Genomic DNA, 10,499 nt, shown 5'->3' on the forward strand with positions numbered 1-10,499 from the left:
CAAGACTATTGCTGTACTTATAATCAACAACAAAACTATTACTGTACTTATAATCAACAAAATGAACTAATACTGTACTTATATTAAACAACAAAACTATTACTGTACTTATAATCAACAAAATGAACTATTACTGTACTTATAATCATCAACAAAACTATTACTGTACTTATAATCAACAACAAAACAATCGTACTAACAGTTAAATAGTTTATTAATAACTAGATGATGTGTGAATGCTCCAAAGCTGAAGTTGAAGTGAAATGCTGACAGGATGTAGTATGAATGTCAGAATAGTTTGAATGTTGAAGAATTTGAATTTCCAGGAAAAACGGTATTTGGTTTGCAAGTTGGGAAAGTGTTAGTTAGAATGTCCAGGATGAGTGGAATGTGTTGAAGGTGGAATGGGGTGAAAAATGTGGAAATGGTGCAACTTGGAAAAATGTCCAATTCATTTTGAATGGGGAAAAATGTCCCTGAAAACTGGGAATTCTTGAAAATCCGGGAATTGTTTTTAATTGTTGAAGGAGAGCACACCATTTTCAAAATGTTGAATATTTTGGAGTTAGAACGGTTTGAATCGGATGAAAAATTGTGGAACTTTGAAAAATGTTCCATTGATTTCAATGGGAATTTCATGAAAATTTAAGAAATTTTGCAAAAAGCGGGATTTTTTTTAGAAAATGTTAAAAAACTTGAATGTTCTAAATGAGTTGAAATGGTTGGTGTTGGGATTTTTCAAATCGATCGAGAAATGTTGAAGTAGTAACATTTTTAATTGAGAAATGGTATTAAGGAATTTCGGGAAAACCGGGAATTTTTCCAGTTCAAAAAGCAACTTTGTGTTTTTCCTGATTAAGAGGAATATTTGGACGGTGGAACGCTTGAAGTGGTTTGAAAAATGTGGAAGGAGTAGTCTACAGAATAAAAGGTGGAAATAGGGCTTTGCAAAACCTGGTATTCTGGAAAATCCTGGAATTTTTTGGAACTTGGAAAAATGATAGTTTGAATGTCCAGGATGGTGAAATGTGTTGAAGGTGGAATGTTTTGAATAGGTTGAAAAATGTGGAAATGGTGGAAGTTTGAAAAATGACCAATTCTTTGTGAATGGGAAAAATGTCCCGGAAAACCTGGGAATTTTTGGAATTTGTCAAGGAAAAGCCCGCGATTCCAGAATAGGCTGAACAGTTTGAAATTGGAACGCTTTGAATCGCATGAAAAATTGTGGAACTTTGAAAAATGTCCCATTGATTTCAATGGGAATCTCATGAAAATGTGGGAATTTCGGGAAAAGCGGGAATTCTTTTTAGAAAATGTTTAAAAAAAAACTTGAATGTTCTGAATGAGTTGAAATGGTTGGTGTTGGGATTTTTCCAATCGGTTCGAGAAATGTTGAAATAGTAACATTTTTAATTGAGAAATGGTATTAAGGAATTCCAGGAATTTCGGGAAAACCGGGAATTTTTCCAGTTCAAAAAGCAACTTTGTTTTTTTCCTGATTAAGAGGAATGTTTGGACGGTGGAACGGTTGAAGTGGGTTGAAAAATGTGGAAGGAGTAGTCTACAGAATTAAAGGTGGAAATAGGGCTTTGCAAAACCTGGAATTCTGGAAAATACTGGAATTTTTTGGAACTTGGAAAAATGATAGTTTGCATGTCCAGAATGGTGGAATGTGTTGAAGGTGGAATGGTTTGAATGGGTTGAAAAATGTGGAAATTGTGGAAGTTTGAAAAATGGCCAATTAATTTTGAATGGGAAAAATGTCCCGGAAAACCTGGAAATCTGGGATTTTTGGAATTTGTCAAGGGAAAGCCCGCGATTCCAGAAGAGGCTGAACAGTTTGAAGTTGGAACGCTTTGAATCGCATGAAAAATTGTGGAACTTTGAAAAATGTCCCATTGATTTCAATGGGAATCTCATGAAAATGTGGGAATTTCGGGAAAAGCGGGAATTCTTTTTAGAAAATGTTAAAAGACTTGAATGTTCTGAATGAGTTGAAATGGTTGGTGTTGGGATTTTTCAAATCGGTTCGAGAAATGTTGAAATAGTAACATTTTTAATTGAGAAATGGTATTAAGAAATTCCAGGAATTTCAGGAAAACCGGGAATTTTTCCAGTTCAAAAAGCAACTTTGTTTTTTTCCTGATTAAGAGGAATGTTTGGACGGTGGAACGGTTGAAGTGGGTTGAAAAATGTGGAAGGAGTAGTCTACAGAATAAAAGGTGGAAATAGGGCTTTGCAAAACCTGGAATTCTGGAAAATACTGGAATTTTTTGGAACTTGGAAAAATGATAGTTTGCATGTCCAGAATGGTGGAATGTGTTGAAGGTGGAATGCTTTGAATGGGTTGAAAAATGTGGAAATTGTGGAAGTTTGAAAAATGGCCAATTAATAAATTCCCCGATTTCCCAGAATTCCAGGTTTTGCGGGACATTTTTCCCATTCAAAATGAATTGGCCATTTTTCAAACTTTCACCATTTCCACATTTTTCAACCTATTCAAACCATTCCACCTTCAACACATTTTACTCATCCTGAAAATTCAAACTATCATTTTTTCAAGTTAAAAAAATTCCAGGATTTTCCACAATTCCTGCTTTTCCAAAGCCCTATTTTCACCCTTTTTTCTGTAGACTACTCCCTCCACATTTTTCAACCCACTTCAAGCGTTCCACAGTCCAAACATTCCTCTTAATCAGGAGAAAAAACAACGTTTTTTTTTTAACTGGAAAAATTCCTTGTTTTCCCGAATTTCCTTAATACCATTTCTCAATTAAAAATGTTACTACTTCAACATTTCTCCACCGATTTGAAAAATCCCAACACCAACCATTTCAACTCATTCAGAGAACATTCAAGTCTTTAAACATTTTCTAAAAAAAAATTCCCGCTTTTCCTGAAATTCACACATTTTAATGAAATTCCCATTGAAATCAATGGGACATTTTTCAAAGTTCCACAATTTTTCATCCGATTCCAACCGTTCCAACTCCAAAGTATTCAACATTTTCAAAATGGTGGGCTCTCCTTCAACAATTTTTAAAAAAATTCCGGAATTTCCAAGAATTCCCAGTTTTCAGGGACATATTTCCCCATTCAAAATGAATTGGCCATTTTTCAAACTTTCACCATTTCCACATTTTTCAACCTATTCCAACCATTCCACCTTCAACACATTTCACTCATCCTGAAAATTCAAACTATCATTTTTCCAAGTTAAAAAAATTCCAGGATTTTCCACAATTCCTGCTTTTCCAAAGCCCTATTTCCACCCTTTTTTCTGTAGACTACTCCCTCCACATTTTTCAACCCACTTCAAGCGTTCCACAGTCCAAACATTCCTCTTAATCAGGACAAAAAACTAAGTTTTTTTTTTTAACTGGAAAAATTCCATGTTTTCCCGAATTTCCTTAATATCATTTCTCAATTAAAAATGTTACTACTTCAAAATTTCTCCACCGATTTTAAAAATCCCAACACCAACCATTTCAACTCATTCAGAACATTCAAGTCTTTAAACATTTTCTAAAAAAAAATTCCCGCTTTTCCTGAAATTCACACATTTTAATGAAATTCCCATTGAAATCAATGGGACATTTTTCAAAGTTCCACAATTTTTCATCCGATTCCAACCGTTCCAACTCCAAAGTATTCAACATTTTCAAAATGGTGGGCTCTCCTTCAACAATTTAAAAAAAAATTCCGGAATTTCCAAGAATTCCCAGTTTTCAGGGACATATTTCCCCATTCAAAATGAATTGGCCATTTTTCAAACTTTCACCATTTCCACATTTTTCAACCTATTCAAACCATTCCACCTTCAACACATTTTACTCATCCTGAAAATTCAAACTATCATTTTTCCAAGTTAAAAAAATTCCAGGATTTTCCACAATTCCTGCTTTTCCAAAGCCCTATTTTCACCCTTTTTTCTGTAGACTACTCCCTCCACATTTTTCAACCCACTTCAAGCGTTCCACAGTCCAAACATTCCTCTTAATCAGGACAAAAAACAACGTTTTTTTTTTAACTGGAAAAATTCCTTGTTTTCCCGAATTTCCTTAATACCATTTCTCAATTAAAAATGTTACTACTTCAACATTTCTCCACCGATTTGAAAAATCCCAACACCAACCATTTCAACTCATTCAGAGAACATTCAAGTCTTTAAACATTTTCTTAAAAAAAATTCCCGCTTTTCCTGAAATTCACACATTTTAATGAAATTCCCATTGAAATCAATGGGACATTTTTCAAAGTTCCACAATTTTTCATCCGATTCCAACCGTTCCAACTCCAAAGTATTCAACATTTTCAAAATGGTGGGCTCTCCTTCAACAATTTAAAAAAAAAATTCCGGAATTTCCAAGAATTCCCAGTTTTCAGGGACATATTTCCCCATTCAAAATGAATTGGCCATTTTTCAAACTTTCACCATTTCCACATTTTTCAACCTATTCAAACCATTCCACCTTCAACACATTTCACTCATCCTGAAAATTCAAACTATCATTTTTTTCAAGTTAAAAAAATTCCAGGATTTTCCACAATTCCTGCTTTTCCAAAGCCCTATTTTCACCCTTTTTTCTGTAGACTACTCCCTCCACATTTTTCAACCCACTTCAAGCGTTCCACAGTCCAAACATTCCTCTTAATCAGGACAAAAAAACTAAGTTTTTTTTTAACTGGAAAAATTCCCTGTTTTCCCGAATTTCCTTAATACCATTTCTCAATTAAAAATGTTACTACTTCAAAATTTCTCCACCGATTTTAAAAATCCCAACACCAACCATTTCAACTCATTCAGAACATTCAAGTCTTTAAACATTTTCTAAAAAAAAAATTCCCGCTTTTCCCGAAATTTCCACATTTTCATGAAATTCCCATTGAAATCAATGGGACATTTTTCAAAGTTCCACAATTTTTCATCCGATTCCAACCGTTCCAACTCCAAAGTATTCAACATTTTCAAAATGGTGGGCTCTCCTTCAACAATTTAAAAAAAAATTCCGGAATTTCCAAGAATTCCCAGTTTTCAGGGACATATTTCCCCATTCAAAATGAATTGGCCATTTTTCAAACTTTCACCATTTCCACATTTTTCAACCTATTCCAACCATTCCACCTTCAACACATTTTACTCATCCTGAAAATTCAAACTATCATTTTTTTCAAGTTAAAAAAATTCCAGGATTTTCCACAAGTCCTGCTTTTCCAAAGTCCTATTTTCACCCTTTTTTCTGTAGACTACTCCCTCCACATTTTTCAACCCACTTCAAGCGTTCCACAGTCCAAACATTCCTCTTAATCAGGACAAAAAAAACTAAGTTTTTTTTTAACTGGAAAAATTCCCTGTTTTCCCGAATTTCCTTAATACCATTTCTCAATTAAAAATGTTACTACTTCAACATTTCTCCACCGATTTTAAAAATCCCAACACCAACCATTTCAACTCATTCAGAACATTCAAGTCTTTTAACATTTTCTAAAAAAAAATTCCCGCTTTTCCTGAAATTCACACATTTTAATGAAATTCCCATTGAAATCAATGGGACATTTTTCAAAGTTCCACAATTTTTCATCCGATTCCAACCGTTCCAACTCCAAAGTATTCAACATTTTCAAAATGGTGGGCTCTCCTTCAACAATTTAAAAAAAAATCCGGAATTTCCAAGAATTCCCAGTTTTCAGGGACATATTTCCCCATTCAAAATGAATTGGCCATTTTTCAAACTTTCACCATTTCCACATTTTTCAACCCATTCAAACCATTCTACCTTCAACACATTTTACTCATCCTGAAAATTCAAACTATCATTTTTCCAAGTTAAAAAAATTCCTGGATTTTCCAGAATTCCTGCTTTTCCAAAGCCCTATTTCCACCCTTTTTTCTGTAGACTACTCCCTCCACATTTTTCAACCCACTTCAAGCGTTCCACAGTCCAAACATTCCTCTTAATCAGGAGAAAAAACAAAGTTTTTTTTTTAACTGGAAAAATTCCTTGTTTTCCCGAATTTCCTTAATACCATTTCTCAATTAAAAATGTTACTACTTCAAAATTTCTCCACCGATTTTAAAAATCCCAACACCAACCATTTCAACTCATTCAGAACATTCAAGTCTTTAAACATTTTCTAAAAAAAAATTCCCGCTTTTCCTGAAATTCACACATTTTAATGAAATTCCCATTGAAATCAATGGGACATTTTTCAAAGTTCCACAATTTTTCATCCGATTCCAACCGTTCCAACTCCAAAGTATTCAACATTTTCAAAATGGTGGGCTCTCCTTCAACAATTTAAAAAAAAATTCCGGAATTTCCAAGAATTCCCAGTTTTCAGGGACATATTTCCCCATTCAAAATGAATTGGCCATTTTTCAAACTTTCACCATTTCCACATTTTTCAACCTATTCCAACCATTCCACCTTCAACACATTTTACTCATCCTGAAAATTCAAACTATCATTTTTCCAAGTTAAAAAAATTCCAGGATTTTCCACAATTCCTGCTTTTCCAAAGCCCTATTTCCACCCTTTTTTCTGTAGACTACTCCCTCCACATTTTTCAACCCACTTCAAGCGTTCCACAGTCCAAACATTCCTCTTAATCAGGAGAAAAAACTACGTTTTTTTTTTTAACTGGAAAAATTCCATGTTTTCCCGAATTTCCTTAATACCATTTCTCAATTAAAAATGTTATTACTTCAAAATTCCTCCACTGATTTGAAAAATACCAACACCTACCATTTCAACTCATTCAGAACATTCAAGTCTTTTAACATTTTCTAAAAAAAAAAATTCCCGCTTTTCCCAAAATTCCCACATTTTCATGAAATTCCCATTGAAATCAATGGGACATTTTTCAAAATTCCACAATTTTTCATCCGATTCCAACCGTTCCAACTCCAAAGTATTCAACATTTTCAAAATGGTGGGCTCTCCTTCAACAATTTAAAAAAAAATTCCGGAATTTCCAAGAATTCCCAGTTTTCAGGGACATATTTCCCCATTCAAAATGAATTGGCCATTTTTCAAACTTTCACCATTTCCACATTTTTCAACCCATTCAAACCATTCTACCTTCAACACATTTTCCTCATCCTGAAAATTCAAAGTATCATTTTTCTAAGTTAAAAAAATTCCAGGATTTTCCACAATTCCTGCTTTTCCAAAGCCCCATTTTCACCATTTTTTCTGTAGACTACTCCCTCCACATTTTTCAACCCACTTCAAGCGTTCCACAGTCCAAACATTCCTCTTAATCAGGAGAAAAAACAAAGTTGTTTTTTTAACTGGAAAAATTCCATGTTTTCCCGAATTTCCTTAATACCATTTCTCAATTAAAAATGCTACTACTTCAACATTTCTCCACCGATTTGAAAAATCCCAACACCAACCAGTTCAACTCATTCAGAACATTCAAGTCTTTTAACATTTTCTAAAAAAAAAAAAAATCCCGTTTTTCCCGAAATTTCCACATTTTCATGAAATTCCCATTGAAATCAATGGGACATTTTTCAAAGTTCCACAATTTTTTATCCGATTCCAACCGTTCCAACTCCAAAGTATTCAACATTTTCAAAATGGTGGGCTCTCCTTCAACAATTTAAAAAAAAATTCCGGAATTTCCAAGAATTCCCAGTTTTCAGGGACATATTTCCCCATTCAAAATGAATTGGCCATTTTTCAAACTTTCACCATTTCCACATTTTTCAACCTATTCAAACCATTCCACCTTCAACACATTTCACTCATCCTGAAAATTCAAACTATCATTTTTCCAAGTTAAAAAAATCCCAGGATTTTCCAGAATTCCTGCTTTTCCAAAGCCTTATTTTCACCCTTTTTTCTGTAGACTACTCCCTCCACATTTTTCAACCCACTTCAAGCGTTCCACAGTCCAAACATTCCTCTTAATCAGGACAAAAAACTAAGTTTTTTTTTAACTGGAAAAATTCCCTGTTTTCCCGAAATTCCTTAATACCATTTCTCAATTAAAAATGTTACTACTTCAAAATTTCTCCACCGATTTTAAAAATCCCAACACCAACCATTTCAACTCATTCAGAACATTCAAGTCTTTTAACATTTTCTAAAAAAAAAAATTCCCGCTTTTCCCGAAATTCCCACATTTTCATGAAATTCCCATTGAAATCAATGGGACATTTTTCAAAGTTCCACAATTTTTCATCCGATTCCAACCGTTCCAACTCCAAAGTATTCAACATTTTCAAAATGGTGGGCTCTCCTTCAACAATTTTAAAAAAAATTCCGGAATTTCCAAGAATTCCCAGTTTTCAGGGACATATTTCCCCATTCAAAATGAATTGGCCATTTTTCAAACTTTCACCATTTCCACATTTTTCAACCTATTCCAACCATTCCACCTTCAACACATTTCACTCATCCTGAAAATTCAAACTATCATTTTTCCAAGTTAAAAAAATCCCAGGATTTTCCAGAATTCCTGCTTTTCCAAAGCCCTATTTCCACCCTTTTTTCTGTAGACTACTCCCTCCACATTTTTCAACCCACTTCAAGCGTTCCACAGTCCAAACATTCCTCTTAATCAGGACAAAAAAACTAAGTTTTTTTTTAACTGGAAAAATTCCCTGTTTTCCCGAAATTCCTTAATACCATTTCTCAATTAAAAATGTTACTACTTCAACATTTCTCCACCGATTTGAAAAATCCCAACACCAACCATTTCAACTCATTCAGAACATTCAAGTCTTTTAACATTTTCTAAAAAAAAAAATTCCCGCTTTTCCCGAAATTTCCACATTTTCATGAAATTCCCATTGAAATCAATGGGACATTTTTCAAAGTTCCACAATTTTTCATCCGATTCCAACCGTTCCAACTCCAAAATATTCCACATTTTCAAAATGGTGGGCTCTCCTTCAACAATAAAAAAAAATTTTCCCCGGATTTCCAAGAATTCCCAGTTTTCAAAATGAATTGGCCATTTTTCAAACTTTCACCATTTCCACATTTTTCAACCCATTCAAACCATTCAACCTTCAACACATTTTACTCATCCTGAAAATTCAAAGTATCATTTTTCTAAGTTAAAAAAATTCCAGGATTTTCCAGAATTCCTGCTTTTCCAAAGCCCTATTTCCACCCTTTTTTCTGTAGACTACTCCCTCCACATTTTTCAACCCACTTCAAGCGTTCCACAGTCCAAACATTCCTCTTAATCAGGACAAAAAAACTAAGTTTTTTTTTAACTGGAAAAATTCCCTGTTTTCCCGAAATTCCTTAATACCATTTCTCAATTAAAAATGTTACTACTTCAAAATTTCTCCACCGATTTGAAAAATCCCAACACCAACCATTTCAACTCATTCAGAACATTCAAGTCTTTAAACATTTTCTAAAAAAAAATTCCCGCTTTTCCTGAAATTCACACATTTTTATGAAATTCCCATTGAAATCAATGGGACATTTTTCAAAGTTCCACAATTTTTCATCCGATTCCAACCGTTCCAACTCCAAAGTATTCAACATTTTCAAAATGGTGGGCTCTCCTTCAACAATTTAAAAAAAAATTCCAGAATTTCCAAGAATTCCCAGTTTTCAGGGACATATTTCCCCATTCAAAATGAATTGGCCATTTTTCAAACTTTCACCATTTCCACATTTTTCAACCCATTCAAACCATTCTACCTTCAACACATTTTACTCATCCTGAAAATTCAAACTATCATTTTTCCAAGTTAAAAAAATTCCAGGATTTTCCACAATTCCTGCTTTTCCAAAGCCCTATTTCCACCCTTTTTTCTGTAGACTACTCCCTCCACATTTTTCAACCCACTTCAAGCGTTCCACAGTCCAAACATTCCTCTTAATCAGGACAAAAAAACTAAGTTTTTTTTTAACTGGAAAAATTCCCTGTTTTCCCAAAATTCCTTAATACCATTTCTCAATTAAAAATGTTACTACTTCAACATTTCTCCACCGATTTGAAAAATCCCAACACCAACCATTTCAACTCATTCAGAACATTCAAGTCTTTTAACATTTTCTAAAAAAAAAAAAAATCCCGCTTTTCCCGAAATTTCCACATTTTCATGAAATGGGACATTTTTCAAAGTTCCACAATTTTTCATCCGATTCCAACCGTTCCAACTCCAAAATATTCAACATTTTCAAAATGGTGGGCTCTCCTTCAACAATTAAAAAAAAAAAATCCCGGATTTCCAAGAATTCCCAGTTTTCAGGGACATTTTTCCCCATTCAAAATGAATGGAACATTTTTCCAAGTTGCACCATTTCCACATTTTTCAACCCATTCCGACCATTCTACCTTCAACAAATTCAACTCATCCTGGACATTCAAACTATCATTTTTCCAAGTTCAAAACAATTCCAGGATTTTCCAGAATTCCAGGTTTTGCAAAGCCCTATTTCCACCCTTTTTTTCTGGCGACTACTTTTCAACCCACTTCAACCGTTAAATAATTCCTCTTAATCAGGACAAAAAAAAACCAA

The sequence above is a fragment of the Nerophis lumbriciformis genome, linkage group LG13, assembly GCF_033978685.3.
Source record: "Nerophis lumbriciformis linkage group LG13, RoL_Nlum_v2.1, whole genome shotgun sequence".
In the NCBI taxonomy this organism is placed as follows: Eukaryota; Metazoa; Chordata; class Actinopteri; order Syngnathiformes; family Syngnathidae; genus Nerophis; species Nerophis lumbriciformis.